Below are 19,756 nucleotides of genomic sequence, written 5' to 3'. Positions count from 1 at the left end.
AGAGAGAGAGAAAGAGAAGACGTCTAAGAGGAGGGTAAGCTGTAGTGAGTTTGAGTACTGAATGAATTCCAGTGTGATTACAAAGTGGTGAGCTGCAGGAAGAACATTTACAGGTATCACAGATTTCTCTATGCTTACAAACAGCAGGAACTTAAATGTTAACTCAGGAGTGCTACGTATATCCTAGTGATAAGACACAAAATACATCTGATGTATAAAAACTTACGTGCGCCACTTCAAAATGAAAATGCACACTACTGTCCACACTGGAAGCTGAACCTGTCCTCCGTGGGCCATGTACATGGTCTAACTAAACTCAGAACATGTTACTGCTTAGGATGCATGAAGTGCCCACTGTAATATCTGGGAGAATGACCTGTAATCCTGTAAAAATAAGAAGCCAACAACAGGTAAGCAATATTGACATCAGATAATCTTATTCTAGAACAATCCTCTAATAAATCAAATGTACTACCCAGCCTTACTTCCTCTAAATCCCAGTCATGGGGGGCCTCCACAAGAAATCTGGAGTGGTCCAAAGAGTCAGCCTTGTGCTTCCAGTCTCTGTCAGGCTGGTTGACGTGAAACAACCCTGCAAGCTCTTCTTGGGTATCATGATCTTCTTCTTCGTTATCTTCTGCCACTAAAGAGGACGCCATGGCAGAAAAGTGAGAACAAAAACTACAGCCCTGGAGGACTCATTGTTTTCGACAAGTTAGGCCATGAGTCTTCGAACTCAGGAACTGAGGGCCCCTGTCTGTGGTGGGTATAGCAATGGCCACATATGTTTTAGGCACTAAGAGGGCAGGGCAGTCACAGGTTAAGAGAGCCAGGAAGCTATTGCTCTACATGTGTGGGGCTCCTGCGCTCCTGCACGGCAGCAGCTAAGAGGCCGAGGAACGAGACTATTAGGGCTCAAGGGAGGGAAGGGACATTTAAAAGCAAAGCTTTAGATGATTAAAGAAGAGCTCTAAAGAGTGTTGAGCCTCTCATCACTAAGCGTACTTAGACAAAACCTGAATGAAAATCAGTTCACAGCAACCCTCCCAATTCAGTGTGCTGAGCCCAAATGTCTCACCATGTGGCCTTGATCTCATCGTGCAGTAACCAGGGAGCACAATGTAAAGTTCACCACTATCTATTTACTTTTGCATTAATTCTACCAGAAAGAACATATAGGTAAGTTTAATAAAGCATGAAATCAGAAGAGAAGGGCAAAAGGGAGAAAAAACTGTGTTATACAGGGTTCTCATTCTCAGAAAGGAAAAAACAAATATTTTTATGGTCAGAAGTATTTTTCTAGCACCAAATTCTCAAAAAGTTTCTCATGAAGGACTTTTAAATAGGGGACATAACATGATGCAATGGACAGTATTTGCATCAAGTTTTACAACAAACCCATAAGTCTACTTCATAAGACCAAAGTGTGGTCCTCATAAGTTGATGATTAATCTGCCAAATATGAAATGTGATGGCCAGCAATTATGGATGTCAACAATACCAGCCCAATCAACCAATTCCCTCATCTCCTTTTCAGAAAACAAACAGAGAAACTAAAACGTTTCCAGCTCTGAACCAGAATTCTTTACCGGTCCCGTAAATAAGCTTTCAGAGGTTTGGAGCTGCTTGCTGCTGCCTCAGAAAGCCCTTCTGGAAAGGTCTTCCTTCCACTTGAGGGCACCTGAAATGACCAAAGCCAACCTCCAGTTAGGCTTGTTCACGTGTCTCCCCTCCCTTGAGATCCATCCACAATGCAGCATTTCAACAGTTAATCTCAAAATCAACAGACCCCCAAATGTAGACATTTCACTGGGTACCACTTCGAGAGCCAAGTTCGTAGCAGCAACCAACTAAATTTAAGCTTATCTGAGGTTTCTTTGGAATCATTATTTTCTTCCTTGTAATCTTCTTCCTCTTTGAGTAAATCTTCTATATCACTGGTCTCATCAATTAAGTTCCTTGACCCCAGTTTCTGACCACTGCTCACTTGAGAAGGCTTTGAAAACTTTTTTCTAATAGCCTCGTCATTTTCTGAGTCCTCTTCCTCTGCACTGAGTGAGGAGCTTTCTTTAGATTTATCTTCCAATGCAAATGCCTCTTCAGCTGTGTAATGCCCAGAATCGGAAGTCATGAGGGCTGCTTTCTTCATCGGCAAACACTTCAGATTCACACGGTCACTCTGGCGATTAGCTGGCGACAGCCCTGCTTTACTACCTTCTCCAACAGCCTTTGATCCTGAAATGCCCCCCTCTCCTGCAGTGCAGTCCTCTTCTTCACTGCTTTCATCAGCTTCCTCCACTTCCCCTTCTTCCGCTGAGCTCCTCTCAAGGTCATCATCACTGTCAGCAAATGCTGGCAAATCCATTTCACTGTCTTCTTCCAACTCTTCAAGTTTCCATCGTTTGATGCTCTTACCAGTCATATACTGATCAGTCATCTCAGCATTTTGCTCCTCTTCTGCTTCCTCATCACTAGAGCCATTTTCCAACCCATCATCTTCAGATATTTCATCATCTTCTTCATCATCACTATCTCCAGATTCATCTTCGTCTCCAAAAATGGCTTTCTGACGCATTCGCCCAGTTTTTAAGTCCGTTTGTTTTTCCTCCTTTGACATCAACAGCCTATGTTGCCAAGGAAATGCAAAATAATTTAACTTGTACATTAATCAGTTAATCTAGAAATGGCAATATAGTCAACGAAAATATAAAGAAATAGAAAATGTCAAGGAATTGTTTAAGACGACATAGCATAGGGAAAAAAAGATCTGATAAAAATTGGAACATTTAATAAACAAACTCAGGCATGGCTCCCTAACACCATACTTCAAAAGAACTTATAGGGAGAATAAAGAAATAAGCCTTTTTTAAAAAAAAAAAATCTAATTTTAGAAAAAAATTGCTTAAAAAGGAAGTTAGTGTTTTGTAGATCTTTTGGAAAGCTGATTTATTTCTAAGCTAAAAACACATGATCCTTAAGAGAAATGGCCGAGTCCAGGCCCAAGGCAGGAAAAGGGCAAAATGAGCCTGGATCCTCTTGTTTTGTCAGAAAGTAAGAAATGCTCAAAGACTAACAGAGACAGTTGAAAGGACACAGGAGACAGGCTGAAGGCTCCCGTGGCCAAATTTGGGACAGCATAGGCATCAGGAAGAATAATGATAGTGATGGAAGATAACCCATGGAACAAAATGCAAGTATATTAGTCAGCAGTGATACCAAAATAAAGGGGAGAAGTGAAAGCTCTTTGTTAAAAATGCCAGCTAACAAATGTAGGAGGAATGACAGAGGAAGAACATCCATTTTAAGTCACCAGTGCCATAACTGACAGACAAGAATCATCAGGAGGCTAAAATCACAGGATGAAAGAAAACTGTATAAAGCTAATTAACATAGCAAGATATGTAAAATTATGAAAACACAAATTAGAAAAAAACTAAAAATCATACCATAAGAGATGGATAAGTTAGAATACAGCAATAATAGGCCAGGTATAGTGGCAGGATACAGATATAATAGGCCAGGCATAGTGGCTCACATCTGTAATCCCAGGACTTTGGGAGGCCAAGGCGGGAGGATTGCTTGAGCCCAGGAGTTCAAGACCAGCCTGGGCAACATAGTGAGACCTCGTCTCTAGAAAAAAACTAAAAAATTAGCCAGGTGTGGTGGCACACTCCTATAGTCCCAGCTACTTGTGGAGCTGGAGTGGGAGGATCACTTGAGCCTGGGAGTTCAAGGCTGCAGTGAGTCATGATCACGCCACTGCACTCCAGCCTGGGAGACAAAGTGAGACTTTGTCTCAAAAAAAAAAAAAGAATATCCCAATAATAACAAAATGATGACTACGTGAAGACTGTATAGAAAAAGGAAGTGCTCAGAATATAGAAATAAAATTATGTATTTTAACTATAACTGTATTAGAAGAGAGTATTCTTGTAGACAAGGATGACTAAAAGGATATGGAAAAATGAAAGTAGATAACAACACTCATAAAAGAGTGATCTTTCGGCGAACACTTCGTATCTGTCAGGCATCGTGCTAGGTAGTTTATGCACACTGTAACAAATTACATACTAGGTAATCTCAAAAATTTCAGATAAATTTTACTGGGAATCATCAATCAATCCAACAAAACCAATGTTTTGCAAACATCCACTATGTATAAAGGTATATAAATTCCCAACCCAGACTGAGAAATAATTCACATAAGCCACACATCCATGGAAACCTACCCATGGGAGATAATACAACATAATCTAAATAAAACTTTCAGAGACAAGGCATGTGGCTTCTGGACAGCCACAAACTCCCTGACTGTTCTAGTGTTTTGGCCACCAAAAGAAAGCGGAGTGCCCTTAGGTCTCTTAAAAAAAAAACCAAAAAGTAACCTATAGAAGATGGTGTGGTATTTGAAGAATATTTGGGGTCTGTTGAAAAATGCATCCTGTATTTTATTTCAAGAAAATACTCCCTCGTAATGTCAGGTAAGTGAAAAGCCCTCAGAGACACATACACACACACCCACAAAACCAAAACAACCTAGAATGAATTCCACCAAAATGTGTTATGATAGCAGAATTACACATCTTCTAAAATGTATCTTTTTATTAAAAATAGAAAAAAAGCAGACTTCTCCTTGATTATCTATATCCTCTGACCCAAGTGGCTTGGAACCAGCAAACAGCGTCACCCGACTTGAAGCCATCTTGGCATCAGTGGTGGAGATGGTGGAGATGAGACTCTGGACCAGCTCATGGATGGGCCCCACCTCGTCCTGTCAAGGCCACCAAGAAAAGGCACGTGAGGAAAGCACAAAGATCCTGGAGAGACACTGGTTTCACTCAGTTTCTCAAAATTATCTTAGACACATTTCCTGAGAACCTTTCTTAATGCCTCAAAAAGCAGAGAAGAAAATCCTTAGAGCAAAGCTTGAAATGGATCCCCATCTCCATTAAACTTTTCCAAACTTCAGGGAGTATGTAACCTGATAACCTAAACACCTAGCTAGAAAAATCTCAGTTCCAGTGCTACAACAATGCTAGCTTTTCTAACATCTTTAAATAACCCTGATTTTAACTCAATAAAATTCAACTACAGAACTAAGAAATCAACATTTAAAATCCACTTTAAAATACAGAATGAGGAGACCATTGTGAATGAGAAAAGGACCAATGAGAACTGGAAAGCACACTGATTTTGTAGAAACGGGGATGGGCTGTGCAGGCGCCACATGGCAGCAGGGTCCGCGCTGGGGCCATGGATCAAGGAGGCCTGGAGGACAGGACTCTTCTGTTTGGTAAAATGAAAAAAAAAAAGGTATTATTTTTATCCTATATATTTACAATATGCATTTGGGCCTTTATTATAAGTACAAGAGAAAAATCTTCAATAAGTAAAAGCTGAGTACCTTACTTTTTGTGATTAAAAAACAGATTCAGAAAGAGTAATGAGAGTTCAGAACAATGACTCCCGTCTCACTGAAGCCTGAAAACCGTGGCTGCCACCAAGGCAACATAGACAGCATCTTTGTCATACAGCATACGCCCAACCCCAGAAAGAGGCACATAAACCAGCTTCTCCTTCTCATTTAAACAGCGCTTCTTTTGTTGTTCAGGAAGAGCACAAGGGTCTGAGAGGAAACCGATGTCACTCATGGCAAAATCTCCTACCCTTGGAAGACAGGATCCAAAAAGCCAGCTTCAGCTGACAAGAAGTCAGAAGTATCCACTGTTGACTGGGGGGTTAAAAACGAGCCATAGTCCAAGGGCTTAACCCATGACACTAAAGAAGGGCATTGTGCCACCCTGGACCAGTGGCCCTCTAGCTACAAGACAAGAGGTCAGAGAAGAGGGGATTTGGTAACACCTTTGCAGCCCTACACACAGCTGGGTTACTTTTAAAACCTCCAGCAAGGCCATCTTCCCTTGTTTGGTCACTTTTCAGTTTTTCTGAGAAATAACGCCATCCCAAGAATCCTATGTGTAATTCTAGTATGTTCTACAACAAGAGAATACCTGGCATGTGAATTTGGCTTTTATTTTTCAAGTGTGCTCCTCTTAAATAACCATAAAGTGACACCTGCCGGTCACATTTGATGTTTGTTCGGATATCCTCTGGGTTTGTCAAATCTTCCATCCTAGAAAAATAAACTCAATCATACAGTAGAAATGAATGCCAAAGTTCCTATACCTCCTTTCATGTGTCAATGACTCATCACACTCTTGTCCACTAAGCACGTCATTTAGAAAACTAGAAAATGAAGAAATAAGGAAGCACCGTTCACCATTCAGCAGAGGAAAAGGGGCAGGAACACAACTGTGTCTCTAGGCTGAAAGTGACATTTTCATTCCGGAAGACACCAGACAGGGAGGCGATGTCCACCTGGGGTCAGGGAAGAGTGAAGAACATATTCAGAAAATCCCTTTCTGGAAGAGGGTGAGCCTGTGCTCTGGGATTTTTGCTGTGGTTTGGATTCTGGCAGGTGGAGAAAGGATATCCCAGGCTGAGAAAACCACAGCACAAAGAAGAGCACAAAGGAAGGAAACTGAAAGCACACACGAGGACTCAAGCACCCGGGCACGAAGGCAGCATCACTGAAAACTGAGGATGAACGTAGGATGGGGCCACATCCTGTAGCCTTAAATGCTTCCAAGTCCTCCCATTCTCCTAAACATCTTATAATTAATTTACTCCCAAAGGCACAGCATCTTTGAGCAATGACATAAGTAGACATTTTCCATCAACTACACTTCTACCCCCACTATTCAAATAGGCACAAAATGAATCCTACCACTCTTCTTTTTCCAGTCTGTTTAGCTTTGAAGTATATGGCCCAGGAAGAAAAAGTTTACAATCGCTTTTTACCTGTCTGCCAGGATATAAGGGTGAGAAGTTTGCCATGTGAGAGGCCTAAACTTCACAACTGTAATAAAATGGCCCAGATTGTGGATTTCTTGGTTTTGATATTCTCCATGCACCATTCCAGAAAGGTAGAACAGCTTGGCACCCTAAACATTAAAGGAAAATTAAAAATTAAATTCCAATTAAATTCTCATCAATACTGCAACAAAATAAAAGCTCTTCTTGTTTACAAGAAGCAATCCTAAGAAGGGAGATTTGCAGCAAAGCCACTGTCCTGAGGCTTCCAGAGCCTTGCTGGCTTCTTTCAGGTCTTATTAGAACCCCACAGAGGCAGACTGCTCTGCAGCTGAGCAGGTTCATCTGTCTAAGTATGGTGAGAAGAGCGAGGTGAGGCATCTGAGCACAGAAATGTTTCTGTGGCTGATGGACCAAAGCAGCATGGAAAGGAAGGGGCAGTGCCCGGTCCTGTAACTGGCAGAAACTTCTGATGTACTCTATTAAGTCCCGACCCCAAAACAGCCAGACACTGCCTGGTGCAGCAGTGAGATACACCAAGAGACCCAGAATAAGCACCCTCTTGAGGGAAACCTTCCAGAGACTGTGAACACATACACAAAGGGAATTCAGGAGCCGAATCCGAATCCTAGAGAGACTTAGCAATGCCTCTTTAGGCCTTTTTTTTTTTTTTTTTTTTTTGTGAGATGGAGTCTCACGCTGTCACCCATGCTGGAGTGTAGTGGCACGATCTCAGCTCACTGCACGTTCTCCCTCCCAGGTTCAAGCAATTCCATGCCTCAGCCTCCTGAGTAGCTGGGATTACAGGTGCATGCCACCACACCTGACTAATTTTTGCATTTTCAGTAGAGACAGGGTTTGGTCATTTTGCCCTGAGCTCAAAACTCCTGGCCTCAAGTGATCCACCTGCCTCTGCTTACCACAGTGCTGGGATTACAGGCATGCACCACTGCATTGGGCCTCTTCAGTCTGTTTTAGTAGGATTATACTTTAGTATCCAACAATTATTTCTCTTCCTACAGGGTAAACTTCTATCCAGAACCTGTGTTTTAATTGCTTCTTCGTCTTGTTCAGTTGTTTATTATGCTTGAAGGAGTCAAGGTGGGTGAGGACTCCCATAATTTTAGGAAAGCCATGTACTTGACAGATGTTTAGAAACTCAAACGTTTCCATTTCAAACCCAAAGCTGCCATCTGTAAGCATCAGTACCTACAAACAGAACACATCATTTCTCAAAGAAACTACCAAAACAGACCACCTACACTAGGGGTTGGCAACTGGCCACGGGCCAAATCCAGTCCATCACCTGTGTTTGTAACTAAAGTTTTATTGGAACACAGCCACATTAATTCATTTACATATTGTCTGTGGCTGCCTGTGCACTAGAACTGCAGAGCTAAGTAGCTGCAAGAGATGTGATCCACAAAGCCGAAGATATTTACTATCTGGTCCTTGACAGAAAAGTCGCACTCCAGACTAAGTCAAATGACTACACAGGCATCACCCAGACAGAGAAACCACCACCCTCTTACTTGCTCTAAAAGCTAACCATAAGACAATGTCCACTAGGATATAAACTTCCATTTTAAGAATTTTGATGCATGAGAAGTAACTCAGAAAAGGCTGGGTCTAACCTGGTCCTTACCTAAGAAATCCTAATTTAAAGAAATGAAGTTTTCTGTAATGTACTTTTAAGCCAAATAACAGGTCTCTGACACCCAAAGAATGGGAAGCAAGTGATAATCAATGAAATATATTAAATATGTACAGAAAACCAACTTCTTGTTTCAATATCCTCATAAAAAAAAAACCAGTCTTTTTTTTTTTGAGAAGCATACAGTGGAAACCTCTATCTTGCATGTTAACTTGTATAACTCAATTGCTCAGAAGTATTTTTTAAATAGGTACCAGTTTAAAATTAAGTCAAAAAACCGTCAGATTATAATGAATGGTAGTCTATAGGAAAATATAAACAGATAAGACCAATTTTTAAAATTTAAGACTCTTCAAAGATGCAAAATAATTTCAGAATTGATTCCTGGAAACTTGTAATTTTAATATTAAATACACTTTTGTTCTTATCTTTCCATAGATAAACTAAAAATAACAAAATATGGAAGCAGAAATGCCCATCTTTGATTAAACTAAGTAGTTAATAGAATATCAGAAATAGTGGACATTATCATTTCCATAAATGCAAGAGCGTGTACATTTTCTGTACACTGAGTACTGTCTAGATTTTCTATTGATAAATTCTGACCACTTCTTCAGGCAATTCATGTACTCTAGCATTATCATTAAGGATGAAGGTTCTGGAACCATCGAGAAGAAAGGTCCCATCTTCACACAAGTTACTTAGCTGCTGGGAGCCTCTATTTCATCTTTTGTAAGCTACAGATAATGCCTACTCACCTGAAGGGTGTATCAAGGGTCTATGTAAGCCAAGTTTGTAGAAAGCAGTCAGCACGGTGACAGGAAGGGTCCAAGAAGAAATGACAATTACTATGATATATTTTTACATATCTATGTACACATATTAATGAGCTCTTATTAGCTGTGTTCATTAAAGGTTTTTTTTCATCCTGTGATGTGCTCTAAGATTTTGGAATACACGTCATTGTACACATTCCATGTTTATTATTAATATAATAACATTTATTACTATTACTATCATCAATTCAATCACATCTACTGTATCCCTGATGATGATCATGTTTCCTTTAATAATCATAAAACTCTCTTCCCTTCATCACAGGGTAAATAACCTATCACAGTGCTGTAAGTCTCCATCAGCACCCCAGGATGCCCCTGCTGACTTACCAGATCTGCTGCTTTAGCCAGATAAACTATCACGTTAATGTCACACCCACATTCAATAATGGTGAGTCTGCACTTTTTACCTGTAAGTGAAAAGATGAAAACTTTACTTTAAAAAGACCCTGAAAAAACTGTAACCATCAATGTTAATTTTCATTTTTGTAATTGCATCCAGTAAAACACCATATATGTTTATAGGAGTGTACCAGAAGTTCATTTTTATAAGCAAAAACTGGTAAAATAAAATAAATTCCATCCTGTTTTCCTTGCTGTGTTCTAAATTTAAATAATATCAAAAGTCTACCCAGATGAATAAAAGCACTCAAACAGGGAAAATTCTGACTTGACAGGCTCCATAATAACCATGATCTTGCTGTTCAGCTGCAGGCCAATGTCTTCACCTCTATCAAAACTTCCCGTATTCCCACTATAGCTACAAATATCCTCAAACATAATGTAACAGAATATTCATAATGATAATCATTTCTAAATTAAGGTTATAAGAAAATGGTCAAGAACATATGGGCTGGGCACAGTGGGAGGCCAAGGCAGGCAGATCCCTTGAGCCCAGGAGTTTTGAAACCAGCCTGGGCCACATGGGGAAACCCCATCTCCCCCAAAAAAACAAAAACAAAAAGGAGGACGGGCGCAGTGCAGCAGGTCATGCCTGTAATGCCAGCAGTTTGGGAGGCCAAGGCAGGTGGATCACTTGAAGTCAGGAGTTCGGGACCAGCCTAGCCAACATGGTGAAACCTCATCTCTACTAAAAGTACAAACATTAGCCAGGTGTGGTGGTGCATGCCTGTAATGCCAGCTACTCAGGAGGCTGAGGCAGGAGAATTGCTTGAAGCCAGGAGACAGAGGTTGCAGTGAGCTGACATCGTGCCACTGCACTCCAGCCTGGGCAACAGAGCAAGATTCTGTCTCAAAAAAAAAGGAGGGGGGTGAAGAAAAATTAGTCAGGTATGGTGGCATACACTACTCAGGAGGCTAAGGTAGAAGGATTGCCTGAGCCTGGGAGGTTGAGGCTGCAGTGAGCTGTAATCACACCACTGCACTCCGGTCTGTGCCACAGCGTAAGACTGTCTCAAAAAAAAAGGAAAAGAAAATATGGATGCTCCAAAGATAAAGAAAAACTTCAATCTAACTATATTACTGCAATAACAAGAGACTTCAGGGTGTGCATTGCCATTCTACCACTGGAAGTTTATTTCATCTTCCTTCAAACTTGGAAAGGTCACCATCTCCCAAAGCAGACAATTCTTACAGGAAAAAGAGAAAAAGCGCATTTCCACCAGCATGTGGCTTCATAAGGGCAAGCATGTGCACCTGGCACATAGGAGGTACGTGCTCTCTGTTAAATGATGTGTTCACAGTGACCAGGCCTGCTAGGCCCTTCCAAGGAACATGCTTGGTAAAGCCATAGAGCAGTCAGGATAAGATATGTATCACATCCTTATCTCTAGGAACTTACCCTTTTCTGAAGCTATAGCCAACAGTAAAAGTATAAGAGAGGTAACATAATATAACAATATTTAACATGCTCCACTCAAGTAAACAACAAACACACGCATGTCCCTCAGGTGACAACAGCTACGCCAACTCTGTGTCTGGCATCTTTTACCTGACATGATCGTCACAAGGCCTCTGATCTCGGTCAACTTCTACCAGGTGAAGTTCGGAATGAGGCATTATATCAAAGTGCTCTTTCCAACTTTGGAGGCCCCGTCACCACTGCCACTATTGATGGGGGCTCTAGTGGAGTTCAATCAACCACTGGAATATGATGTGTTTTGTCTTCAAATCCTGAGTCCTATTCATTTAAAAAAAAAAAAAAAAAGTAAACTCACTTTCAAAATAGAGTAAAAGGTATCAACCTTGTAAGTAGACTTTTTTTTAGTATACTTATAGATATGAGTACTTTAGTGTATTTTGTAGAGAGTACAACAGACGATATATAAATATAATTAACTTGTCAGTTATTAACTTGTTAATTTCTGGCCCCTATCCAAACAATTACTGTTTAATAAAGATGTAACAAGATGACTTCAATGGTATAGAGAGTTGAAAATTAAACACTTCTTAAATCTGACTGTTTTATGAGTGATTTTAATAATTTTTAAAAAATCAAAAAGTAAATACCAAAGCAGTGCATCATAACAGATAAGAGCAGAGGCTCTGGAGTTAAATTTGGCTCTCCTACATACTGGTTATATGATTGGAGGTAACGTATTTTCTTGACCCCAGTTTTCTTATCCATAAAATGAGGACAAGAATGATTCCTACTCCGGTGAGGCTGCTGGAAGGATTTAGTTGAATAACGTTTAAAGTACACTGCTAAGAATATCACAAGACTCACTAAATAAAGCTGTTAGTATTAAATATTGTAATTTTTGTATTTTATATTACAACTACATAAAACATATCCAAGGGGGAAAGCACACTTATCACCATAGAAACAGTTTAAAGTTTAGGAAGAAACAAATTCTGTAAATTCTTTTATCCTGGGCAAGAAACACCAACCAGTGTGCAGATGCTGGAGGCAAGGCAGCTTCTATGGGAAAGGCTTCTCACATTTTAGTAAAAGTCACATACCATGCATCTCCTTGTCCTTTGGAGCTGGACTAGACTTGTGAATACAAATGTCACCTGTGAAAGGCTCCTACTATTTAAAAAGAATGAATGGAAGAAGCACCAGACTGCAGCTAAACACACCTGTGAAAGGATTGAGCCATCTGCACAGCGGACTGAACTGCAACAGCTTTGGGATTTCTCTTCGCAGCATCTTCTTCATCCCCTACCTGGAGATCCTGCAGATGCCACTTCTTTTTCTTTTCAGCTTTGGACCCACTATTTTTCTTTCTGTGTTTCTTCTAGTCTCCATAGTTGCCATTTGCCAATAACAAGTAACTAACCTACAAAGAAGAAGGTTGGGATAAGGAGATGGGAGAAGCATTTACAATCCAGGCAATACCCAGAAAAAAAAACAATAAATCTCATTTATTTCTTTATGAAGAGATGATGTATTTGTTCACCGAACAAGGGTAGAAACTGATTAATCATCCCCAATTTCTTTTCTCTCTGTTATGCTATAAATTAGATGACTTACTTCTGCTAAATTTACATTTCATGGTTAAGTTACTTTTTATTCATCTTAAGTGTCAACATCAACAGCATGAATTTTTGCAAGGATGGAAATATTATATATCTGCACTTTTTGGTCATTTAGCCATTAGCCTCATGTGGTTACTTAAAATGTACTTAGGGAAACTGAAGAAAGTGAATTTTTAATTAATTTCATTCTAACTCTAAATAGTCACATGTGGCTACCATACTGGATGACTCAGACCTAGATAACAACTGGACTAATGAAGTGGTTTCCTAACTTAATTTACATTTTAATAAAAAATTATAAACATTTTTATAAACCTCCAATATGATTGAAGTATTACTTTTAGTACCTGTTGACTCTGTAAAACTCCTAAATTACAGCTCATCTACATACATTTGAAAAATAGCAATATCTGTATGTGTGAGATATGACTGTTTCTAGATGACGCCTGGAGACCCCATGGACTTACAGAGACCCTTTCAGTGATTTCTGAGGTACCTGGGAATCTGTGGCCAATGAATTGGTAATCACTGAATTAGTGAGCTTTTTAAGGAAATCAGGCTCCATAAAATCTGCATAAAATCAACCGTCCTGGCTGCTTTTATGGGCTGGCATTGAGTATCTGCAGCTTTTCCAGGTGCATGCTACAAGCTGTATGTGGATCTATCATTCTGGGGTCTGGAGGATGGTGGCCCTCTTCTCATAGCTCCACTAGGCAGTATGCCAGTGGGGACTCTGTGTGGGGGCTTCCACCCCAAATTTCCCTTCCACACTGCCCTAGCAGAGATTCTCCATGAGGGCCGCACCCCTGCAGCAAACTTCTGCCTAGACAACCAGCTCTTTCCATACATCCTCTGAAATCTAGGCAGAGGTTCCCAAACCTCAATTCTTGGCTTCTGTGCACCCGCAGGCTCAACACCACATGGAAGCTGCCAAGACTTTGGGCTTGCACCCTCTGAAGCCATGGCCTGAGCTATACCTTGGCCCTCTTTAGCCACAACTGGAGCAGCTGGGATACAGGGCATTGAGCCCATAAGCTGCACATAGCAGTGGGGGCCTGAACCTGGCACAGGAAAGCATTTTCCCTCCTAGGCCTCCATGCTTGTGATGGGAGGGTCTGCTATGAAAGTCTCTGATGTACTCTGGAAACATTTTCCCTATTGTCTTGGTGATTGACATTCAGCACCTCATTGCTTGTGCAAGTTTCTCCAGCAGGCCTGAATTTCTCCCCAGAAAATGTTTTTTTTTTTTTCAATTGCATCATCAGGCTGCACATTTGCCAAACTTTTATGCTCTGCTTTCTCTTGAATGCTTTGCTGTTTAGAAATTTCTTCTACCAGATACTCTAAATTATCTCTTTCAAGTTCAAAGTTTCACAGATCTCTAGGGCAGGGGCAAACTGCCATTGGTCCCTTTGCTAAAGCATAACAAGAGTCACTTTTGCTTCAGTTTCCAAGAATTTCCTCATCTCCATCTGAGACCACCTCAGCCTGGACTTTATTGTCCATATCACTATCAGCCTTTTGGTCAAAGCCATGTAACAAGTCTCCAGGAAGTTTCAAACTTTCCCACATTGTCTTGTCTTCTGAAGGTCAACTTCTGTGGGATTTCAGGAGCCAGAGGAGATACACTGGACTATCTGAATTCTTGAGTTTTTCAATCTGTTTATACGATTAGACTACTCAACCTCTGGTAGAGATATCTCTCTGTCTTGCCTTCCTTACTGAGGCCACCTGCAAGACAGAGAAGGAAAGGGACCAGTGCAGCTACAGTGGAGGAGCCTTTGCTTAGGCTGATTGAGAACGTCACTGCCAGAGTGAGCATGCGCTGGATGGCAGAGGCTGGCTGCTTCTTGTAGTGTGCCTCACCTCTGTACAACATGTCTACTGATGAGAAAAGACACATCCAGCCAAACACAGAGAAGCTGGGAAGGCTCATCTCTGCTTTCTCCTCACATTTGTCTTAGTTTGACTCTTCATTTTGAAGCCAATAGAAGTTCAGTCAACCTTGGCCAAGAGGGAGTTTTATTTTCACAGGTGGTAGCTCATTCATAATAACCTTGAAACACGAGTAAAAACAAAAACAAGGGTCAAAACAGGTCTGGTCCTTATGGACACTGAAGGTGGAGAGTGGTTCTAGATTCAAAGCAGCTCTAGGAACTAGTATGTAGTATCTGAGTTGGACCATCCTTCTGCTGCTCTCCCATTCATTTAGCCCCATTCTTCATGGCTACAACTATATGTCCTTTAACCAAATGACAATCTTTGTAGCCTCAATTTCTATCCTCCCATTACTTAGAATCCATAGTGGTTGTGACTATTTCTGGTGGTACATCTCAGTGTCTCATTTAATTAAGAAATAATAAAAATCATATGAAATGCCAAAAATTTCACTCTGCATTTTACCTCAAGTCAGTAGCAACATTCAAATTGGAATTTTAAAATCCTCAGGAAAGTAAGCTGTGTAATTTCTTTGAAAGATCTTAGCGGAAAACATCGTGCCCTGATGTCACCTAGAGCAGAAGCTGAGGCTCCTTCAAGGTGCTCTGTGGGCCCTGTGGCTTGGGGGTGAGGGCTTTGGTGGCCTGAGCAGCACATTCAGAGAATGCTTATCCAAAGTAGGTTAGCAGAGTTGCATTCCAGACTATAGACCCTAGCTTAGTATTGAGGTGCTAGAGCCCAAGGCAGTTGCTGAGACCAGCTCGGTTGGGTAAACCCTAACCCAGTGGTGCTAGAGGAATTAAAGACACACACAGAGAAATATAGTGGTGTGAAGTGGGAAATCAGGGGTCTCACAGCCTTCAGAGCTGAGAGCCCCGAACAGAGATTTACCCACATATTTATTAACAGCCAACCAGTCATTAGTATTGTTTCTATAGATATTAAATTAAAGTATCCCTTATGGGAAATGAAGGGATGGGCGGCATTAAAGAAATAGGTTGGGCTAGTTAACTGCAGCAGGAACATACCCTTAAGGCATAAATCGCTCATGCTGTTGTTTGTGGCTTAAGAATGCCTTTAAGTGGTTTTCCACCCTGGGTGGGCCAGGTGTTCCTTGCCCTCATTCCCATAAACCCACAACCTTCCAGCTTGGGCATTAGGGCCATTATGAACATGTCACAGTGCTGCAGAGATTTTGTTTATGGCCAGTTTGGGGCCAGTTAATGGCCAGATTTTGGGGGCTTGCTCCCAATAGCCATCATGAAAGGAACACTCTATTAAGGGGACTAAAGAGGGAAGAAGGTTCATTGAACTTTGATGTATAAGAGGGGTGGTGCCAGCTCCCTGGAATGTCCTTCCTAACTGGGCTAATCCTGTGAACTCCCCATCCCTGATATGCCAGCATGCAGCCTCAGAACACCACACAGTTAATCCTAGATTTACAGTTCATACCATGTCAGGGAGCTACCCACCTCCCTTGAACCCCTACCATGTCTCAGATGATCTCAGATTGCTTCTGTAACGTGGTTGTGCTAAAATAGATAATCTCTAAAATCTGTGTTATTCGTAGGTCAGTAAGTCATCCATAATATTATCTAAACTAGGCACAGTGGCTTGCACCTGTCATCCCAGCTACTCGGGAGGCTGAGGCAGGAGAATGGCGTAAACCCGGGAGGCAGAACTTGCAGTGAGGCAAGATCGCACCACTGCACTCCAGCCTGGGCAATAGAGCGAGACTCCGTCTCAAAAAAAAAAAAAAAAAAAAAAAAAAAATTATCTGAGGGATGGGTAAAAGTAAAATAAATTAAGTTTAACTGTCATTTAAGTTTGAGAGAATGTCAACAATAGATTTGTTCCTAATAAAAATATTTTGACCAGCCATGGTGATGTGTGCCTGTAGTCGCAGCTACACAGGGGGCTGAGGGAGGAGGACTGCTTGAACCCAGGAGGTTGAGGCTGCATTGAGCCATGATTGTGCCACTGAACTCCAGCCTGGGCACTGTTGGAAAAAAAAAAAAAAATTGCCATAGCGTTTGGAAATAGCAGGAGCTTTGGATGTGAGCAGGCTTGGCCAAATCCAAGCTCTGTATTTCCTGGCTGTGTAACTTAACTTTTTTGATACTCTCTAAGCCTCAGTTTCTACTTCTGTGGAAGAAGGGGTAGGTGCAACCTGACATTCATGATTATGGTGGAGAGTGATAGAAATACTGAATTTAAGTCACCAGCTTTGTACTAAACATTAGTAAACTCTTCAAGAAGTCATGTTGATAAGGATTTGGACCAAAGAATTATTGTACAATTTAAAAAGTATTGTTCAAGAGAATATTAATAAAATTGCTGTTATGTTTTATTTACAAACTGTATGTAAACACAATAAAATGTTTTATAACTATGCAGATGTTGATAACCCTGTCTACTGAATACACTATACTTAGCAATATGACAATGATCATAATATTACAGTAGACTTTGAGGATCACGTAGATAACGTTGATATCACTTTTCAAATAGTTACATGCTTTAATACTCACAATATTAGCATTTAGGTCCTATCATTGTCTTCATTTTACAGAGGGTGAAGTTGACACAGGCTAACTTTCCAAAGATTACCCAGCTCTCAGGAGGTAGAACTAGTGTTGAACTCAGGTCTTTCTGATGTGTGCACCAACTTGCTGGTCCACTCTGCTATTCTCTCCAGTCTTCTCCTCAGGCAGTTAAATGACTTGATCTTGTGCTCCCCTAAAAACTCCATGTTCCCTATATCTCTTTCTTGTAGGTTAAGACCAGTGGGTGTTGCTGCTGTGGAAAGAGATGCCCATGCAAGTGAGAAATGGGACAACTGTCCAGGAATTCACCAAGGTTGGGTCCCCTGCTGTCCAGCACCAGGGGAAGGTCCTCTGGTCCTTCAGCATTTTCTTCTTCTTTGAGTGTTGCTTCAGAAGTGCTGTTATTCCAAAGTTGCTGGTCATCTTTCTTTTAGTCAGGCAAACAATTTCCTTTGCTGTCTGTTCCATACAAGCCTTGGTTTTTGTGTTTCTGGGAGCAACAGGCTTCCTCCTCACAGCTGTGATGTCTCTGGATCAGTGCCTGACCATTTGCAAGCCTCTGCATGACCCCACCATCATGAGCCTGAGGACTTGCTTCCTCCTGCTCACTGACTGCTTTGTCATGGATTTCACTCTCATCACTGGTCTTGTGGTGAAGGTTTCCCAGTTGTCTTTCTGTGGACCCCATGTCATCCCTCACTTCTTCTGTGACCTCGGCCCTCTGATCCAACTCTCCTGTTCTGACACCAGATCTATTGAGATGTTGGCCTTTGGCTTCATTTTGTTCATTCTTTTTACTCCCTCATTATAACCACCACTGCATATGGTAACATATTAGATATAATTGTATGGTTCCCATCAGCCAAGGAGTGGCAGAAAGCTTCTCCACCTGCTCCTCTCACTTCATTGTCCTCTCTCTAGTGTATGGCAGCTATGTCTTCATATATATGAAGCCAAAGCAAATGGACAGGTTAGACTCCAACAGAGTGGCTGCTCTTGTGAACATGGTGGTGACTCCGCTCCTGAACCTGCTCATCTCCACTGTGTGGAACAAGCACATCCACCAGGACCTAAGGGAGACTATGTGCAGAATGAAGATACCATGATCTTTTAAAAAGTGCATTGCATGGCCTTGGAACAGAAGGCTTTAGAGAACCATATATCCCCAGTCCAGTGGTGTGCGGTCAGCAGAGTTTCCAGTGGAGAGTCTCTAGTGGAGCTCACTTAACCTCTCTGCATGTCTCCAGCAAGGTGGAAACCTCTGTTTTCTCAAGGTCACATTTTGTTTGGTATGCATAACTATCTTCTCCCTCAGTATCCCATGTGTTGATAACAATCTATTTTAGTTATAAAATCACTTACTGAATTTTTATTCTTCCTCCTGATAAAACCCATGTGCTTGAATTTATCAAAATATATTCATTTACACTCTTTTCATTTCACTTCATCTCTAGCCATAAAAAGGATTCAGCAGAATTAATTACTATTTACCAAAATGCACTTAATAATTAAATGATGGAAGATTGTATATTGGGCCATATATACTATGGAAGGGGTGAGTGTATCGGGGAGGAAGATATCAAACCACATTTGTGTGATTTCTTCCAAAAAATCAAGAAGATAGGATCTAAGTTATTTGCTTACCTACTTCCTATTGTTAATGAAAATAACATAAACAAATTAAGCATTTTTTTCTGGTGGACTTATGTTATCAACTACTTGGTTATTTCCTGATTGATAACCTATTTTAAAGATTACATTTCTTTATTATTTAATCCTTAACCATTATGCGCCTTTAGCTCCTATTTCCAGGTTAGAAATGCATCTGTTTTAACTTCAGAGGAAATACTTCCAAAAAGATTGATATCATTTTGTTGTTGTTGTTGTTTTAATTTAAACTCTGAAGTTAGATGATCACAAATAAAAATTGTTTCCACATGCTGATATCTATTTCTACTTAATATTTTAATAGATATAAAGGAGATTTCCTAAGAATGGTATTTTTTATTTTAATTTTTTATTTCCATAGGTTTTGGGGGAACAGGTGGTGTTTTGTTACACAGATAGATTCTTAGTGGTGATTTCTCAGATTTTGATGCACCTGCCTCACCCATGCAGTGTCCATTGTACCCAGTGTGTAGTCTTTTATCCCTCAACCCCTCTCACACTTTCCCCCAAGTACCCAAAGCCCATTGTGTCATTCTTATGCCTTTGTGTCCTCATAGCTTAGCTCCCACCTATGGGTGAGAACATACAATGTTTGGTTTTTCATTCCTGAGTTACTTCACTTAGAATAATGGTCTCCAATCACACCCAGGTGGCTGGGAATGCCATTATTTCATTAGCTTTTTATGTCTGAGTAGTATCCCATGGTATATATGTAACACATCTTTTTATTCACTTGCTGATTGATGGGCATTTGGGCAGATTCTATATTTTTGCAGTTACGAATTGTGTTGCTATCAACG

At 40.8% G+C, this 19,756-nt stretch overlaps 1 pseudogene across 1 annotated transcript in view; it reads right to left on the bottom strand.

Annotated features, from left to right (window-relative positions):
• The window catches only part of LOC105532393, a 140,749-nt pseudogene extending 122,773 nt beyond the window's left edge, over window positions 1-17,976 (bottom strand). Inside the window, exons 1-13 of the transcript XR_001004966.1 lie at window positions 17,805-17,976; window positions 17,408-17,541; window positions 12,406-12,563; window positions 11,315-11,503; window positions 9,694-9,773; window positions 7,894-8,082; window positions 6,862-7,004; window positions 6,002-6,133; window positions 5,482-5,667; window positions 4,633-4,771; window positions 1,872-2,625; window positions 1,590-1,686; window positions 486-643 (exon numbers count right to left, since the gene is read on the bottom strand). The product of XR_001004966.1 is annotated as a ribosome biogenesis protein BMS1 homolog (transcript). The remainder of the gene's footprint in view (window positions 1-485; window positions 644-1,589; window positions 1,687-1,871; window positions 2,626-4,632; window positions 4,772-5,481; window positions 5,668-6,001; window positions 6,134-6,861; window positions 7,005-7,893; window positions 8,083-9,693; window positions 9,774-11,314; window positions 11,504-12,405; window positions 12,564-17,407; window positions 17,542-17,804) is intronic.
• Window positions 17,977-19,756: the final 1,780 nt, after the last annotated feature.

This window comes from Mandrillus leucophaeus, unplaced genomic scaffold (assembly GCF_000951045.1).
Source record: "Mandrillus leucophaeus isolate KB7577 unplaced genomic scaffold, Mleu.le_1.0 Scaffold1206, whole genome shotgun sequence".
In the NCBI taxonomy this organism is placed as follows: domain Eukaryota; kingdom Metazoa; phylum Chordata; class Mammalia; order Primates; family Cercopithecidae; genus Mandrillus; species Mandrillus leucophaeus.
The sequence above is the reverse complement of the archived record's forward strand: the minus strand, read 5'-3'. Positions and strand labels throughout refer to the sequence as shown.